This window comes from Pristiophorus japonicus, unplaced genomic scaffold (assembly GCF_044704955.1).
Source record: "Pristiophorus japonicus isolate sPriJap1 unplaced genomic scaffold, sPriJap1.hap1 HAP1_SCAFFOLD_1501, whole genome shotgun sequence".
NCBI classification, from domain to species: Eukaryota; Metazoa; Chordata; class Chondrichthyes; family Pristiophoridae; genus Pristiophorus; species Pristiophorus japonicus.
In genome coordinates, this window is record NW_027251177.1 from 15638 (window position 1) to 34084 (window position 18447).

General features: G+C 53.3%; 9 non-coding genes across 9 annotated transcripts; all 9 read left to right on the forward strand.

The window, feature by feature from the left end:
- Positions 1-1942: 1942 nt before the first annotated feature.
- On the forward strand, positions 1943-2015 carry trnat-agu (transfer RNA threonine (anticodon AGU)). Its single transcript has one exon. It is a non-coding gene; the product is annotated as a tRNA-Thr (tRNA).
- Positions 2016-2680: 665 nt separating this feature from the next.
- Positions 2681-2753, forward strand: trnat-ugu (transfer RNA threonine (anticodon UGU)). The gene has a single exon. It is a non-coding gene; the product is annotated as a tRNA-Thr (tRNA).
- Positions 2754-3317: 564 nt separating this feature from the next.
- Positions 3318-3390, forward strand: trnat-ugu (transfer RNA threonine (anticodon UGU)). Its single transcript has one exon. It is a non-coding gene; the product is annotated as a tRNA-Thr (tRNA).
- A 2376-nt stretch (positions 3391-5766) lies between these two features.
- On the forward strand, positions 5767-5839 carry trnat-ugu (transfer RNA threonine (anticodon UGU)). The gene has a single exon. It is a non-coding gene; the product is annotated as a tRNA-Thr (tRNA).
- Positions 5840-7834: 1995 nt separating this feature from the next.
- On the forward strand, positions 7835-7907 carry trnat-cgu (transfer RNA threonine (anticodon CGU)). Its single transcript has one exon. It is a non-coding gene; the product is annotated as a tRNA-Thr (tRNA).
- A 1863-nt stretch (positions 7908-9770) lies between these two features.
- On the forward strand, positions 9771-9843 carry trnat-cgu (transfer RNA threonine (anticodon CGU)). The gene has a single exon. It is a non-coding gene; the product is annotated as a tRNA-Thr (tRNA).
- A 3206-nt stretch (positions 9844-13049) lies between these two features.
- Positions 13050-13122, forward strand: trnat-cgu (transfer RNA threonine (anticodon CGU)). The gene has a single exon. It is a non-coding gene; the product is annotated as a tRNA-Thr (tRNA).
- Positions 13123-13806: 684 nt separating this feature from the next.
- trnat-agu (transfer RNA threonine (anticodon AGU)) lies at positions 13807-13878 on the forward strand. The gene has a single exon. It is a non-coding gene; the product is annotated as a tRNA-Thr (tRNA).
- A 3489-nt stretch (positions 13879-17367) lies between these two features.
- Positions 17368-17440, forward strand: trnat-cgu (transfer RNA threonine (anticodon CGU)). The gene has a single exon. It is a non-coding gene; the product is annotated as a tRNA-Thr (tRNA).
- Positions 17441-18447: the final 1007 nt, after the last annotated feature.

The following is an 18447-nucleotide window of genomic DNA, read 5'->3' on the forward strand; positions in this document are numbered from 1 at the left end:
ATTGTTGTAGTTCATCCATGCGGTCTCTAAATGTCTGCCATTGCCCATCCACAGTCAACCCCCTAAGTATCATTCGCCAATCCATCCCAGCCAATTCACGCCTCATACCTTCAAAGTTACCCTTCTTTAAGTTCTGGACCATGGTCTCTGAATTAACTGTTTCATTCTCCATCCAAATGCAGAATTCCACCATATTATGGTCACTCTTCCCCAACGGGCCTCGCACAACGAGATTTCTAATTAATCCTCTCTCATTACACAACACCCAGTCTAAGATGGCCTCCCCGCTAGTTGGTTCCTCGACATATTGGTCTAAAAAACCATCCCTTATGCACTCCAGGAAATCCTCCTCCACCGTATTGCTTTCAGTTTGGTTAACCCAATCTATGTGCATATTAAAGTCACCCATTATAACTGCTGCACCTTTATTGCATGCACCCCTAATTTCCTGTTTGATGCCCTCCCCAACATCACTACTACTGTTTGGAGGTCTGTACACAACTCCCACTAACGTTTTTTGCCCTTTGATGTTCTGCAGCTCTACCCATATAGATTCCACATCATCCAAGCTAATGTCCTTCTGAACTATTGCCTTAATTTCCTCCTTAACCAGCAATGCTACCCCACCTCCTTTTCCTTTTATTCTATCTTTCCTGAATGTTGAATACCCCTGGATGTTGAGTTCCCAGCCCTGATCATCCTGGAGCCACGTCTCCGTAATCCCAATCACATCATATTTGTTAACATCTATTTGCACAGTTAATTCATCCACCTTATTGCGGATACTCCTTGCATTAAGACACAAAGCCTTCAGGCTTGTTTTTTTAACACCCTTTGTCCTTTTAGAATTTTGCTGTACAGTGGCCCTTTTTGTTCTTTGCCTTGGGTTTCTCTGCCCTCCACTTTTCCTCATCTCCTTTCTGTCTTTTGCTTTTGCCTCCTTTTTGATTCCCTCTGTCTCCCTGCATTGGTTCCCATCCCCCTGCCATATTAGTTTAACTCCTCCCCAACAGCACTAGCAAACACTCCCCCTAGGACATTGGTTCCGGTAATTATAAATATTAAACAGCTCTGAGACCGACCCTGGAATTACAGCTCCCCTCTCCTCTTCTCATCCTGGTTTACTCTCTCTCCCACATTAAAAATCTCTCTTTCCCTTCCCCATCATGACCCATTCTGCATCTGTTTTTCACTCATTCTTCTTTCTTATCCTCTCTCCTTCCCATCTCTCCCTCCTTCCCCTCCCTGTTCTCACCACCCCTCTCTCTCCTTCCCCTCCCTCTCTTTCCCCTTCCCCTCTCTCTTTTTCCCTTTCCTCGCTCTCCCCTTCCCCTCTCACACTCCCTCTTTCCCCTCTCTCTCCTCTCTGCCCTTCCCTCTCGACTTTCATTCTCTCGCCACTCCTTCCCCTTCTCTCCCCTTCCCCTCTCTCCCTTTCCCCCTCGAGAGACACACAGAGAGAAAGTGAGCGTGTGTGAGAGAGACAGAGAGAGTGAGAAAGTGTTGTGTGTGCAATAACTCAACAGACAGATTACTGTCAACTCCGAACAGGTACACACCTGGCTCTACTTTATTAGGGCCCAAAGTGATTACATTACAAGATGGCTGGCCTTTTATACCTGGGCCACACACGCGTGTGTACAGCCCAATGACCTCCGACAGTGGCCCCACCTGGTGGCTAGTAACCCCAAGCACACTTTCATGACAGAAAGAGAGAGACAGAGAGACAGAGAGACAGAGAGATTGGGACAGAGTGTGATTGAGTTGCCTTGCGATGTTTTACTATGTGAAAGACCCGATATATCGATGTTGAGAAGTGAATATTGAAGAGACGGAGGCAGGAGTCTGGGGGATGAGACACAATCTGAGCGTTTCACTGACCACTCCTCATTCTTCAAACACACAGCACTAACTGGGGAATGACCCACAGCCCAGGTCCGATGGCTCCATAGCTCAGGGGTTAGAGCACTGGTCCAGTAAACCAGGGGTCGTGGGTTCAAATCTCACTGGGGCCTACTCAAAATTAGCTCAGTATTTAAGTTCACTGTTAATTAACAAGGGCTTCAATTATAAATATTAACAACTCTGAGACTGACCCTCAAACAACAGGCCTCTGTCTTGCTGACACTCTCTCTCACTTTCCCAATCTCTCTCTGCTTTCCAGGTCATGACCTGTTCTGCATTTTTTTTTTCCTGCAATCTCACTTTCTCCATCTCTCTCCCCTTTCCATCTCTCTCCCCTTTCCCTCTCTCTCCCCTTCCGCTCCCTCCCCTCTCTCCTCTCTCTCCCTCTTTTGCCTTTCTTTTCAGATTCTCCACTGCTCCCTCTCTCTTCCCTTCCTTTCTCTCTCCCCTGCCTCCTCCCTCTCTCGACTTCCAATCTCTCTCCCCTCCCCCACTCGCTCTCTCCCAATCCGCTCTCTCCCATTCCCCTCTGGCTGACTCCTTCCCCCTCTCTCTCCCATTCCCTCTCCCACTCATTCCCCTCTCTCCCCCCTTTTACAACCTCCAAGAACCACTCTCTCTCACAGAGCCGACACAGACACGATGGGCCGAATGGCCCTCCTTGTGTGCTGTAAGATTCTGTCAATGTTCAGGGATGAATCACCGAGAATGATTATTCGGGCCCCATCTCCTTGTTAACAATAGTAAGATGTTAACAGGAGCTGGTGTTACACGTGGCTCCATAGCTCAGCGGTTAGAGCACTGGTCTTGTAAACCAGGGGTCGTGAGTTCAAATCTCACTGGGGCCTACTCAATTTTGGCTTCTGTTACTGAATTGACCGTCAATCGGTGACAGGCCGACACCATCAACAGGAACCGCTCACTCCGCACTTTACAATCTGCCCACAGCACATTCACTTCCCACTCCCAGTCTGTATCCCACCTTTTCCACATCCAGTCTCAGAGACACCGATATATCATCGACTCATAGAAACTTACAGCAGGGAAGGAGACCATTTCGGCCCATCGTGTCTGCACCAGCCGACCAAGAGCTATCTGCTGGGCAGGGCCACACAGTCCGCATGTCCCAGACACGAGACTCCCAAAGCAAGCGCTCTACTCGGAACTCCTTCACGGCAAGCGAGCCAAAGGTGGGCAGAGGAAACGTTACAAGGAACACCCTCAAAGCCTCCCTGATAAATTGCAACATTCCCACCGACACCTGGGAGTCCCTGGCCAAAGACCAGTCTCCCCTTCCATTTCTCTCACTCCTTCCCCACTCTCTACCCTTCCCCTCTCTCTCCCTCCTTCCACTCTCTCTTTTCCCTTCCCCTCTCTTTCCTGCTCCTTCCCCTGTCTTTCAGAGAGCAGGTGGCTCCATAGCTCAGGGGTTAGTGCACTGGTCTTGTAAGCCAGGGGTCGTGAGTTCAAATCTCACTGGGGTCTAATTTTAGTATTTAGATACCTGTTTCTCATTCCTCCCACTCTCTTCCCCCTTGAAAGGATGCAAAATTCACAAGAATCTCCTCACAGTGTTTGGGCTCATTCGAAAGGATATTTAATTTTGGACTATTGATCGGAAAGTTTGCAACCCTAAAGTGCTGATGGAAGAAACTGCGAACTTTAGTAGAATTTTGGACTATTTAAAGACAAATTCAAGGCTGTGAGCGGGCCCAAAAAACGAACAGGAGACAACTTGATTATTGAGTCTGTCTGGGTGTTGGGACTAACATAACTTGTCTGGAGAAATGGGTATTCGAGAATCCTTCTCCACAAGAGATATTAACATTGCAACAAATAACCCAGAGATAGCCAACCATCAACCTGAATCTGGAAAACCATTTCAGCATATACATCACAAAGAGGCCCAATACAGCCTGTATGCGAAAAACTAAGCACAAAAGGACATTGCGATTACCAAACTAATATTTCCATCAGGAAACAGTTTATCGAACATCAACCCACCCAAAACATATTAACTTTTAACGAGCCCGCCAAAATATTACAAAGAGGAGTCAAGCCCGCCAAATTCAATCAAAGAATCCTGGACTGATTTGGCACGAAGATTAGAACCACTCAAACCGTATAACTGGCCCCTGTTTTTACAGAGGGTGTGACATATTTTGCCAAACAACCGAGACCACGCTTGTGTCATCAAGAAGGGAGAGAAACCAACGCGACCGTTGTAAACTAAATTCTCCAGCCTCGAAGTCCTGAAGTCCTGAAGGAAGAACATCACCATCGCGGCAACAACTGACCACAGCCAACGTGGTATCAATGAAAAACCACCGCGATCGACCAAACTCCAAATAAACTCCAACTGGAAGAAACCGAAGAATCGAAAGTTTCCAGTCTACAATCTAAGTCCTGACTACCAACAGGTGAAAACATTACCTAAAGAGACTTTGAACCTATTTCTAACGAAGAAAACCGGGTACTTACCCCATAGATCCAAAACGTGCTTTACCGCATCAGTGGACTCAACCCAACTGAAGATTGTGCAGCTAGAAGTCTTCTCCAACATTTGGGGTACGGCAAGCAGAACCTAAACAATTCAAGGAACCCCGAAACCGCGAAATACCGCTAACTGACCAGAAAGGATTGGTAAGCATAGTCCCTGCCTGCCCTGGAGTCTAACCTAGCTAGGATTAGGTATGGGGAGGTGGGAGGTGTCATTTTACTGTACACCCCCTTTGAATGTGTAATGTATTGTTCTTTATCAGAGTGATTCTAAGTTTTGACATTGTATTTTCTTGTCTTTAATAAAATCAAAGTTCTTTTGCACCAAACCATTGACCTTTGCACTTTGTCACACCCCCCCAAATAAATCCAGAGTCTAGAACCCAAGGGAGTGGGGGGCGATTCGAACCGCTCAAGTAGGTCAGAGGTGAACCTGACCCCCGGGACCACCACCACACCGTTACACTCCCGTCTCTCTCTTTTCCCTTTCCTTTCAGGTTCTCCCCCTCGCTGCCCTCCCCCCTCTCTCTCACTCCTTTCCCCTTTCTCCCCTAAACATCTCTCTCCCCTCCCCCCCTCTCTCCCACTCCTTCCCTTCTCTCTCCCCCCATTCCACACTCTCTCTCTCCATCCCCTCCCTCTCTTTCCCCAACTCCCTCTCTTCCTCGCTGTCTCCTCTTCCCACTCTCTCACTCCTTCCCCACTCTCTCTCCTTCCCCTCCCTCCGCACTCCTTTTCCCTTCCCCTCTCTTTCCTGATCCTTCCCCTGTTTTCGCTGGAACAGGTGGCTCCATAGTTCAGGGGTTAAAGCACTGGTTTAGTAAACTAGTGGTTGTGGGTTTAAATCTCACTGGGGCCTATTCAAAGTTAACTCAGTATTTAAATTCACTGTCAATTAACAAGGGATTTAATAATGAATATTGACCAGCTCTGAGACTGACCCTGAAACACAAAGCTCTCCTATTCTCCTTTCGCCCCCTTTCTCATTCTCCCTCTCTCCCTATCTTCCCCATCACTACACATTCTGCCGCTCTCCCCATTTCTCTTTATCACTCATTCCCCTCTCTCTCCCCTTCCGCACTCTCCCGTTTCCCTCTCTCTCCTCTACCCATTTCCTCCAGTCTCTCTCATTCCTTCCCCCTCTCTCCCCTTAACATCTCTTTCCTCTTCCTTCCTCTCTCTCCCCTTCGCCCCTTTCTCTCTCCCACCCCTAGCCCTCTCTTTCCCTCCTTCCACTCTCTCTCTCTCCATCCCCTCCCTCTCTTTTCCGCTGTCTCTATTCCCTCTCTCTCACTCCTTCCACTCTCTCTTTTCCCTTCCCCTCTCTTTCCTGCTCCTTCCCCTGTCTTTTCCAGAGCAGGTGGCTCCATAGCTCAGGGGTTAGAGAATTGGTCTTGTAAACCAGTGGTCGTGGGTTCAAATCTCCCTGGGGCCTAATTATAAATATTAAACAACTCCAAGACTGCTCCTGAAACAACAGGCTCCCCTCTCCTCCTCCTTGTGTCCTTTACACTCTCTCTCCCTGACCCATTCTACATCTTATTCTTGCTTTCCCCGTCTCTCACTCATTTCCCTCTCCCCTCTTGCTCCTCACTCGCCACACTCTCTATCCCTTCCCCTCTCTCGCATTTCTTTCTACATTCTGCCCAATATAAACTAGAAGTGATCCAAAACGCGGCTGCCCCGTGTCCTAACTCACACCCAGTCCCACTCACCCATCACCCCCTGTGCTCACTGCCCCGTGTCCTAACTCTCACCGAGTCCCACTCACCCATCACACACTGTGCTCGCTGCCCCCGTGTCCTAACTCGCACCCAGTCCCACTCACCCATCACCCCCTGTGCGCGCTGCCCCGTGTCCTAACTCGCACCCAGTCCCGCTCACCCATCACCCGCTGTGCTCACTGCCCCCGTGTCCTAACTCACACCCAGTCCCACTCACCGATCACCCCCTGTGCTCGCTGCCCCCGTGTCCTAACTCGCACCGAGTCCCACTCACCCATCACCCCCTGTGCTCACTGCCCCGTGTCCTAACTCGCACCCAGTCCCACTCACCCATCACCCCCGGTACTCACTGCCCCCGTGTCCTAACTCGCACCGAGTCCCGCTCATCCATCACCCCCTGTGCTCGCTGCCCCTTGTCCTAACTCGCACCCAGTCCCGCTCACCCATCACACCCTGTGCTCACTGACCCCGTGTCCTAACTCACACCCAGTCCCACTCACCCATCACCCCCTGTGCTCACTGACCCCGTGTCCTAACTCGCACCGAGTCCCACTCACCCATCACCCCCTGTGCTCACTGCCCCCATGTCCTAACTCGCACCGAGTCCCCCTCACCCATCACCCACTGTGCTCACTGCCCCGTGTCCTAACTCGCACCGAGTCCCGCTCTCCCATCAACCCCTGTGCTCTCTGCCCCACATTGGCTCCCGGTTAAGCAATGCCTCGATTTCAAAATTCTCATCCTTGTTTACGAATCCGTGCATGGCCCCTCACTACTCCCTATTTCTGTAATCTCCTCTAGCCCTACACCTCTCCCTTTCTCTGTAATCTCCTCCAGCCCCTACACCCCTCCCTATCTCTGTACCCTCCTCCAGCACCTACACCCCTCCCTATCTCTGTAACCTCCTCCAGCCCTACACCCCTCCCTATCTCTGTAATCTCCTCCAGCCCTACACCCCTCCCTTTCTCTGTAATCTCCTCCAGCCCCTACACCCCTCCCTATCTCTGTAACCTCCTCCAGCCCCACAACCCCCCCTATCTCTGTAACTTCCCACACCCCTCCCTATCTCTGTAATCTCCTCCAGCTCCTACATCCCTCCCTATCTCTGTAACCCCACAATCAGCCATGATCTTATTGAATGGCGGAGCAGGCTCAAGGGGCTAGATGGCCTACTCCTGTTCCTAATTCTTATGTTCTTATGTCTGCACTCCTCTAATTCTGCCCTCCTGACCATCCCTGATTATAATCGCTCCACCATCGGTGGCCTTGCCTTCTGTTGCCTGGGCCCCAAGCTCTGGAACTCCCTCCTTAAACCTCTCCGCCTCTCTACCTCTCTTTCCTCCTTCAAGACATTCCTTAAAACCAAACTCTTCACCTGCGTTAATTTCTACTTTTGTGGCTCGGTGTCAAATTTTTATCCCATAATCCTCCTGTGGAGCACCTTGGGACGTTTCACTACGTTAAGGGCGCTATATAAATATACATTATTGTTGGTGTTCCCTCTGTCTCTCCTCTTCCCCGTCTCTCTCTCACTCCTTCCCCTCACTCTCCCCTTCCCTCTCTCTCAATCCTTCCCCTCACTCTCCCCTTCCCTCTCTCTCAATCCTTCCCCTCACTCTCCCCTTCCCTCTCTCTCACTCCTTCCACTCTCTCTTTTCCTTTCCCCTCACTTTCCTGCTCCTTCCCCTGTATGTCCCAGTGCAGGTGGCTCCATAGCTCAGGGGTTAGAGCACTGGTCTCGTAAACCAGGAGTCGTGAGTTCAAATCTCACTGGGGCCTACTCAAAATTAGCTCATTGTTTAAATTCACCGTCAATTAACAAAGGCTTTAATTATAAATATTAAACAACTCTGAGACTGTCCCTGGAACAACAGGGTCCCCTCCTCTCTCCTCCTTCTTGTGTCTCTGACACTCTCTCTCCCTTCCCCATCACGACCCGTTCTACACCTTTTTATCGCTTTCCCGTCTCTCACTCATTCCCTTCTCCCCCTTTCCCCCTCCCTCGCCTCACCCTCTCTCTCCGCTATCCACTCTCTCACCCCCTCTCTCCGCTCACTCTGTCTCTTTCGCCAACCCAGTCTCTCCACCCTCTCTCCCCTTCCCCTCACCTTTTCACTCTCCACTTCCCTCCCTCCCCTCCTTCCTCTCTCGCTCTCTTTTCCCTTTCTTTTCAGAGTCTCCCGTTCTCCCTCTCTCTCCCCTTCCTTTCTCTCTCGCTTGCCTCCTCCCTCTCTTGCCTTCCCATCTCTCTCCCCTTCCCCCCTCTCCCCTTCCATCACTTACTCTGCCTTCCGCTCTCATCCATTATCCTCTCTCACTCACTCCATCGTCACCCTTCCCTCTCCCTCTATTTCCCCTTCCCCCTCTCTCTCACTCCTTCCACTCTCTCTTTTCCCTTCCCCTCTCTCTCAATCCTTCCCCTCACTCTCCCTTTCCCTCTCTCTCACTCCTTCCCCTCACTCTCCCCTTCCCTCTCTCTCACTCCTTCACCTCACTCTCCTCTTCCCCGTCTCTCTCTCACTCCTTCCCCTCACTCTCCCTTTCCCTCTCTCTCACTCCTTCCCCTCACTCTACCCTTCCCTCTCTCTCACTCCTTCACCTCACTCTCCTCTTCCCCGTCTCTCTCTCACTCCTTCCCCTCACTCTCCCTTTCCCTCTCTCTCACTCCTTCCCCTCACTCTCCCTTTCCCTCTCTCTCACTCCTTCACCTCACTCTCCCCTTCCCTCTCTCTCACTCCTTCCCCACACTCTCCCCTTCTCTCTCTCTCAATCCTTCCCCTCACTCTCCCCTTCCCTCTCTCTCACTCCTTCCCCTCACTCTCCCCTTCCCTCTCTCTCAATCCTTCCCCTCACTCACCCCTTCCCTCTCTCTCAATCCTTCCCCTCACTCTCCCCTTCCCTCTCTCTCACTCCTTCCCCTCACTCTCCCCTTCCCTCTCTCTCACTCCTTCCCCTCACTCTCCTCTTCTCCATCTCTCTCTCACTCCTTCCCCTCACTCTCCCCTTCCCTCACTCTCACTCCTTCCCCTCACTCTCCCCTTCCCTCTCTCTTCCTCTAAAGAGCCCACCTAGTGGACTATCGATGTAATAACAACTACTGACACGCTCCTCTCTCTCTCCATCTCTCTCTCTCCCTCTCTCCCCGTCCCCCTCTAACTCACTCCTTCCCTCACGCTGTCCCTTTCCCCCGCTTTCTCCCCTTCCCACTCTCCGCTCCTCTCTCTCCACTCAATCCTCAATCTCTCTCCTCCCTCTCTCTCTCTTTCTCTCTCCCTTCCCTTCTGACTTTCCCCTTCCCCCTCTCTAACCCCTTCCGGCTCGAGAGACAGTGAGCGACAGAGAGAAAGTGATAGAGAGACAGAGAGAGAGAGAGACAGAGGGAGAGAGAGAAAGAGATTGAGAGACAGAGAGATTGAGGCAGAGTGTGACTGAGTTGCCTTGGGATGTTTTACTACGTGAAAGACCCGATATATCGATGTTGAGAGGCGAATATTGAAAAGACGGAGGCAGGCGTCTCCCCTGCCTCCTCCCTCTCTCTCTTTCCGATCTCTCTCCCCTTCCCCCTCTCTCTCACTCCTTCCACTCTCTCTTTTCCCTTCCCCTCACTTTCCTGCTCCTTCCCCTGTATTTCCCAGTGCAGGTGGCTCCATAGCTCAGGGGTTAGAGCACTGGTCTCGTAAACCAGGAGTCGTGAGTTCAAATCTCACTGGGGCCTACTCAAAATTAGCTCAGTGTTTAAATTCACCGTCAATTAACAAGGGATTTAATTATAAATATTAAACAGCTCTGAGACTGTCCCTGGAACAACAGGGTCCCCTCCTCTCTCCTCCTTCTTGTGTCTCTGACACTCTCTCTCCCTTTCCAAATCTCTCTCTCCCTTCCCCATCACGACCCGTTCTACACCTTTTTATCGCTTTCCCGTCTCTCACTCATTCCCTTCTCCTCCTTTCCCCCTCCCTCGCCTCACCCTCTCTCTCCACTATCCACTCTCTCACCCCCTCTCTCCGCTCACTCTGTCTCTTTCACCAACACAGTCTCTCCACCCTCTCTCCCCTTCCCCTCGCCTTTTCACTCTCCACTTCCCTCCCTCCCCTCCTTCCTCTCTTTTCCCTTTCTTTTAAGAGTCTCCCGTTCTCCCTCTCTCTCCCCTTCCTTTCTCTCTCCCTTGCCTCCTCCCTCTCTTGCCTTCCCATCTCTCTCCCCTTCCCCCCTCTCCCCTTCCCCTCTCTCCCCTTCCCCTCTCTCCCCTTCCAATCACTTACTCTCCCCTTCCGTCTCATCCATTATCCTCTCTCACTCACTCCATCGCCACCCTCCCCTCTCCCTCTATTTCCCCTTCCCCCTCTCTCTCACTCCTTCCACTCTCTCTTTTCCCTTCCCCTCTCTTTCCTGCTCCTTACCCTGCGTTTCCCAAAGCAGGTGGTTCCACAGCTCAGGGGTTCGAGCTCTGGTCTAGTAAATCAGGGTCGTGGGTTCAAATCTCACTGGGGCATACTCAAAATTAGCTCAATATTTAAATTCACCGTCAATTAACAAGGGCTTTAATTATAAATATTAAACTGCTCTGATACCGACCCTGGAACAACAGGTTGTCGTCTCTATTACACTTTCTCTCCATCCAAATCTCTCTCTGCCGACCCCCATTCTGCATCTTTTACCCCCTTTCCCGCGATCTCGCTTTGCCCGTCTCTCCCCTCCCTTGCCACACCCACTCTCTATCCTTTCCTGTCTCTCTCTCTCCCCCTTCCGCTCCCCACCTCTCATTCCCCTTCCCCCTGTCTCTCAATTCTTCCCACATTCTACCCCAATATAAACTAGAGGTGATCCAAAACTCGACTGACCCCGTGTCCTAACTCGCACCGAATCTCACTCACCCATCACCCTCTGTGCTCGCTGCCCCGTGTCCGAACTCACACCCAGTCCCGCTCACCCATCACCCGCTGTGCTCACTGCCCCGTGTCCTAACTCACACCCAGTCCCGCTCACCCATCACCCTCAGTGCTCGCTGCCCCGTGTCCCAACTCACACCAAGTCCCGCTCACCCATCACCCCCTGTGCACGCTGACCCCGTGTCCGAACTCACACCCAGTCCCGCTCACCCATCACCCCCTGTGCTCACTGACCCCGTGTCCTAACTCACACCGAGTCCCGCTCACCCATCACGCCCTGTGCTCACTGCCCCGTGTCCAAACTCACACCGAGTCCCGCTCACCCATCACGCCCTGTGCTCACTGACCCCGTGTCCTAACTCGCACCAAGTCCCGCTCACCCATCACCCTCTGTGCTCGCTGCCCCGTGTCCTAACTCGCACCGAGTCCCACTCACCCATCACCCACTGTGCTCACTGCCCCGTGTCCTAACTCGCACCGAGTCCCACTCACCCATCACCCCCTGTGCTCGCTGCCCCGTGTCCTAACTCGCACCGAGTCCCGCTCACCCATCACCCCCTGTGCTCACTGCCCCGTGTCCTAACTCGCACCGAGTCCCACTCACCCATCACCCCCTGTGCTCACTGCCCCGTGTCCTAACTCGCACCCAGTCCCACTCACCCATCACCCCCTGTGCTCACTGCCCCCGTGTCCTAACTCACACCCAGTCCCGCTCACCCATCACCCGCTGTGCTCACTGACCCCGTGTCCTAACTCGCACCGAGTCCCACTCACCCATCACCCCCTGTGCTCGCTGCCCCGTGTCCTAACTCACACCCAGTCCCACTCACCCATCACCCCCTGTGCTCACTGACCCCGTGTCCTAACTCGCACCGAGTCCCGCTCACCCATCACCCCCTGTGCTCGCTGACCCCGTGTCCTAACTCGCACCCAGTCCCGCTCACCCATCACCCCCTGTGCTCGCTGCCCCATGTCCTAACTCACACCCAGTCCCGCTCACCCATCACCCCCTGTGCTCACTACGTAAAGGCGCTTTATAAATATACATTATTGTTGGTGTTCCCTCTGTCTCTCCTCTTCCCCGTCTCTCTCTCACTCCTTCCCCTCATTCTCCCCTTCTCTCTCTCTCACTCCATCCCCTCACTCTCCCCTTCCCTCTCTCTCACTCCTTCCCCTCACTCTCCCCTTCCCTCTCTCTCAATCCTTCCCCTCACTCTCCCCTTCCCTCTCTCTCACTCCTTCCCCTCACTCTCCCCTTCCCTCTCTCTCAATCCTTCCCCTCACTCACCCCTTCCCTCTCTCTCAATCCTTCCCCTCACTCTCCCCTTCCCTCTCTCTCACTGCTTCCCCTCACTCTCCCCTTCCCTCTCTCTCACTCCTTCCCCTCACTCTCCTCTTCTCCATCTCTCTCTCACTCCTTCCCCTCACTTTCCCCTTCCCTCTCTCTCACTCCTTCCCCTCACTCTCCCCTTCCCTCTCTCTCACTCCTTCCCCTCACTCTCCCCTTCCCTCTCTCTCAATCCTTCCCCTCACTCACCCCTTCCCTCTCTCTCAATCCTTCCCCTCACTCTCCCTTCCCTCTCTCTCACTGCTTCCCCTCACTCTCCTCTTCCCTCTCTCTCACTCCTTCCCTTCACTCTCCTCTTCTCCATCTCTCTCTCTCTCCTTTCCCTTCTTACTTTCCCCTTCCCCCTCTCTACCTCCTTCCGGCTCGAGAGACAGTTAGCGACAGAGAGAAAGTGATAGAGAGACAGAGAGAGAGCGACAGAGGGAGAGAGAGAAAGAGATTGAGAGACAGAGAGATTGGGACAGAGTGTGACTGAGTTGCCTTGGGATGTTTTACTACGTGAAAGACCCGATATATCGATGTTGAGAGGCGAATATTGAAGAGACGGAGGCAGGAGTCTCCCCTGCCTCCTCCCTCTCTCTCTTTCCGATCTCTCTCCCCTTCCACCTCTCTCTCACTCCTTCCACTCTCTCTTTTTCCTTCCCCTCACTTTCCTGCTCCTTCCCCTTATTTCCCATAGCAGGTGGCTCCATAGCTCAGAGGTTAGAGCACTGGTCTCGTAAACCAGCGGTCGTGAGTTCAAATCTCACTGGGGCCTGCTCAAAATTAGCTCAGTATTTAAATGCAGTGTCAATTAACAAGGGCTTTAATTATAAATATTAAACAGCTCCAAGACTGTCCCCTGGAACAACAGGGTCCCCCCTCTCTCCTCCTTCTTGTGTCTCTGACACTCTTTCTCCCTTTCCAAATCTCTCTCTCCCTTCCTCATCACGACCCGTTCTACACCTTTTTATCGCTTTCCCGTCTCTCACTCATTCCCTTCTCCCCCTTTCCCCCTCCCTCGCCTCACCCTCTCTCTCCGCTATCCACTCTCTCACCCCCTCTCTCCGCTCACTCTGTCTCTTTCTCCAACCCAGTCTCACCACCCTTTCTCCCCTTCCCCTCGCCTTTTCACTCTCCACTTCCCTCCCTCCCCTCCTTCCTCTCTCGCTCTCTTTTCCCTTTCTTTTCAGAGTCTCCCGTTCTCCCTCTCTCTCCCCTTCCTTTCTCTCTCCCTTGCCTCCTCCCTCTCTTGCCTTCCCATCTCTCTCCCCTTCCCCTCTCTCCCCTTCCATCACTTACTCTCCCCTTCCGCTCTCATCCATTATCCTCTCTCACTCACTCCATCGCCACCCTTCCCTCTCCCTCTATTTCCCCTTCCCCCTCTCTCTCACTCCTTCCACTCTCTCTTTTCCCTTCCCCTCTCTTTCCTGCTCCTTACCCTGCATTTCCCAAAGCAGGTGGTTCCATAGCTCAGGGGTTAGAGCACTGGTCTAGTAAATCAGGGCCGTGGGTTCAAATCTCACTGGGGCTTACTCAAAATTAGCTCAATATTTAAATTCACCGTCAATTAACAAGGGCTTTAATTATAAATATTAAACTGCTCTGATACCGACCCTGGAACAACAGGCTGTCGTCTCAATTACACTTTCTCTCCATCCAAATCTCTCTCTGCCTTCCCCCATTCTGCATCTTTTACCCCCTTTCCCGCTATCTCGCTTTGCCCGTCTCCCCCCTCCCTTGCCACACCCACTCTCTATCCTTTCCTGTCTCTCTCTCTCCCCCTTCCGCTCCCCACCCCTCACTCCCCTTCCCCCTGTCTCTCAATTCTTCCCACATTCTACCCAATATAAACTAGAGGTGATCCAAAACTCGACTGACCCCGTGTCCTTACTCGAACCGAGTCCCACTCACCCATCACCCCCTGTGCTCACTGCCCCGTGTCCTAACTCACACCCAGTCCCACTCACCCATCACCCCCTGTGCTCGCTGACCCCGTGTCCTAACTTGCACCGAGTCCCACTCACCCATCACCCGCTGTGCTCGCTGCCCCGTGTCCTAACTCGCACCGAGTCCCACTCACCCATCACCCGCTGTGCTCGCTGCCCCGTGTCCTAACTCACACCCAGTCCCACTCACCCATCACCCACTGTGCTCACTGCCCCGTGTCCTAACTCGCACCGAGTCCCACTCACCCATCACCCCCTGTGCTCGCTGCCCCATGTCCTAACTCGCACCCAGTCCCGCTCACCCAACACCCTTTGTGCGCGCTGCCCCGTGTCCTAACTCACACCGAGTCCCACTCACCCAACACCCTTTGTGCGCGCTGCCCCGTGTCCTAACTCGCACCCAGTCCCACTCACCCAACACCCTTTGTGCGCGCTGCCCCGTGTCCTAACACACACCGAGTCGCGCTCACCCATCAGCCCCTGTGCTCGCTGCCTCGTGTCCTAACTCACACCGAGTCTCGCTCACCCATCACCCCCTGTGCTCACTGACCCCGTGTCCTAACTCACACCCAGTCCCACTCACCCATCACCCACTGTGCTCACTGCCCCGTGTCCTAACTCACACCCAGTCCCACTCACCCATCACCCACTGTGCTCACTGCCCCGTGTCCTAACTCACACCCAGACCCGCTCACCCATCACCCCCTGTGCTCACTGACCCCGTGTCCTAACTCACACGGAGTCCCGCTCACACATCAAACCCTGTGCTCACTGCCCCATGTCCTAACTCGCACCCAGTCCCGCTCACCCATCACACCCTGTGCTCGCTGACCCCGTGTCCTAACTCACACCGAGTCTCGCTCACCCATCACCCCCTGTGCTCACTGCCCCATGTCCTAACTCGCACCCAGTCCCGCTCACCCATCACCCCCTGTGCTCGCTGCCCCTTGTCCTAACTCACACGGAGTCCCGCTCACACATCACACCCCTGTGCTCACTGCCCCGTGTCCTAACTCGCACCCAGTCCCGCTCACCCATCACCCCCTGTGCTCACTGCCCCGTGTCCTAACTCGCACCGAGTCCCGCTCACCCATCACCCGCTGTGCTCACTGCCCCGTGTCCTAACTCACACCCAGTCCCGCTCACCCATCACCCGCTGTGCTCACTGCCCCGTGTCCTAACTCACACCCAGTCCCGCTCACCCATCACCCCCTGTGCTCTCTGCCCTACATTGACTCCCGGTTAAGCAACGCCTCGATTTCAAAATTCTCATCCTTGTTTACAAATCCCTCCATGACGCTCGCCCCTCCCTATCTCTGTAACTTCCTCCAGCGTCTACACCCCTCCCTATCTCTGTAACCTCCTCCAGCCCCTACACCCCTCCCTATCTCTGTAACCACCTCCAGCCCCTACACCCCTCCCTATCTCTGTAATCTCCTCCAGCCCCACAACCCCCCGAGATGTCTGCACTCCTCTAATTCTGCCCTCCTGACCATCCCTGATTGTAATCGCTCCACCATCGGTGGCCGTGCCTTCTGTTGCCTGGGCCCCAAGCTCTGGAACTCCCTCCCTAAACCTTTCCGCCTCTCTACCTCTCTTTCCTCCTTCAAGACGCTCCTTAAAACCGACCTCTTCACCTGCGCTAATTTCTACTTTTGTGGCTCGGTGTCAAATTTTTATCCCATAATCCTCCTGTGGAGCACCTTGGGACGTTTCACTACGTTAAAGGCGCTATATAAATACACATTATTGTTGTTGTTCCCTCTGTCTCTCCTCTTCCCCGTCTCTCTCTCACTCCTTCCCCTCACTCTCCCCTTCCCTCTCTCTCACTCCTTCCCCTCACTCTCTCCTTCCCTCTCTCTCACTCCTTCCCATCACTCTCCCCTTCCCTCTCTCTCACTCCTTCCCCTCACTCTCCCCTTCCCTCTCTCTCACTCCTTCCCCTCACTCTCCCCTTCCCTCTCTCTCACTCCTTCCCCTCACTCTCCCCTTCCCTCTCTCTCACTCCTTCCCCTCACTCTCCCCTTCCCTCTCTCTCACTCCTTCCCCTCACTCTCCCCTTCCCTCTCTCTCACTCCTTCCCCTCACTCTCCCCTTCCCTCTCTCTCACTCCTTCACCTCACTCTCCCCTTCCCTCTCTCTCACTCCTTCCCCACACTCTCCCCTTCTCTCTCTCTCACTCCATCCCCTCACTCTCCCCTTCCCTCTCTCTCACTCCTTCCCCTCACTCTCCCCTTCCCACTCTCTCACTCCTTCCCCTCACTCTTCCCTTCCCTCTCTCTCAATCCTTCCCCTCACTCTCCCCTTCCCTCTCTCTCACTCCGTCCCCTCACTCTCCCCTTCCCTCTCTCTCAATCCTTCCCCTCACTCACCCCTTCCCTCTCTCTCAGTCCTTCCCCTCACTCTCCCCTTCCCTCTTTCTCACTCCTTCCCCTCACTCTCCCCTTCCCTCTCTCTCACTCCTTCCCCTCACTCTCCTCTTCTCCATCTCTCTCTCACTCCTTCCCGTCACTCTCCCCTTCCCTCTCTCTTCCTCTAATAGAGCCCCACCTAGTGGACTATCGATGTAATAACAACTACTGACACGCTCCTCTCTCTCTCCATCTCTCTCTCTCCCTCTATCCCCGTCCCCCTCTCACTCACTCCTTCCCTCACGCTGTCCCTTTCGCCTGCTTTCTCCCCTTCCCACTCTCCGCTCCTCTCTCTCCACTCACTCCTCAATCTCTCTCCTCCCTCTCTCTCTCTCTCTCTCCCATCCCTTCTGACTTTCCCCTTCCCCCTCTCTAACCCCTTCCGGCTCGTTAGACAGTGAGCGACAGAGAGAAAGTGATAGAGAGACAGAGAGAGAGAGCGACAGAGGGAGAGAGAGAGAGAGATTGGGGCAGAGTGTGACTGAGTTGCCTTGGGATGTTTTACTACGTGAAAGACCCGATATATCGATGTTGAGAGGCGAATATTGAGAGACGGAGGCAGGAGTCTGGGGAATGAGACACAATCTGAGTGTTTCACTGACCCCTCCTCATTCTTCAAACACACAGCACTAACTGGGGAATGACCCACAGCCCAGAGCAGGTGGCTCCATAGCTCAGGGGTTAGAGCACTGGTCTCGTAAACCAGGAGTCGTGGGTTCAAATCTCACTGGGGCCGACTCAAAATTAGCTCAGTATTTAAATTCACTGTCAATTAACAAGGGCTTTAATTATAAATATTAAACAGCTCCAAGACTGTCCCTGGAACAACAGAGTCCCCCCTCTCTCCTCCTTCTTGTGTCTCTGACACTCTCTCTCTCCCTTCCTCATCACGACCCGTTCTACACCTTTTTATCGCTTTCCCGTCTCTCACTCATTCCCTTCTCCCCCTTTCCCCCTCCCTCGCCTCACCCTCTCTCTCCGCTATCCACTCTCTCACCCCCTCTCTCCGCTCACTCTGTCTCTTTCTCCAACCCAGTCTCTCCACCCTCTCTCCCCTTCCCCTCGCCTTTTCACTCTCCACTTCCCTCCCTCCCCTCCTTCCTCTCTCGCTCTCTTTTCCCTTTCTTTTCAGAGTCTCCCGTTCTCCCTCTCTCTCCCTTTCCTTTCTCTCTCCCTTGCCTCCTCCCTCTCTTGCCTTCCCATCTCTCTCCCCTTCCCCCCTCTTCCCATCCCCTCTCTCCCCTTCCATCACTTACTCTCCCCTTCCGCTCTCATCAATTATCCTCTCTCAATCACTCCATCGCCACCCTCCCCTCTCCCTCTATTTCCCCTTCCCCCTCTCTCTCACTCCTTCCACTCTCTCTTTTCCCTTCCCCTCTCTTTCCTGCTCCTTACCCTGCGTTTCCCAAAACAGCTGGTTCCACAGCTCAGGGGTTAGAGCACTGGTCTGGTAAATCAGGGTCGTGGGTTCAAATCTCACTGGGGCTTACTCAAAATTAGCTCAATATTTAAATTCACCGTCAATTAACAAGGGCTTTAATTATAAATATTAAACTGCTCTGATACCGACCCTGGAACAACAGGTTGTCGTCTCTATTACACTTTCTCTCCATCCAAATCTCTCTCTGCCGACCCCCATTCTGCATCTTTTACCCCCTTTCCCGCGATCTCGCTTTGCCCGTCTCCCCCCTCCCTTGCCACACCCACTCTATATCCTTTCCTGTCTCTCTCTCTCCCCCTTCC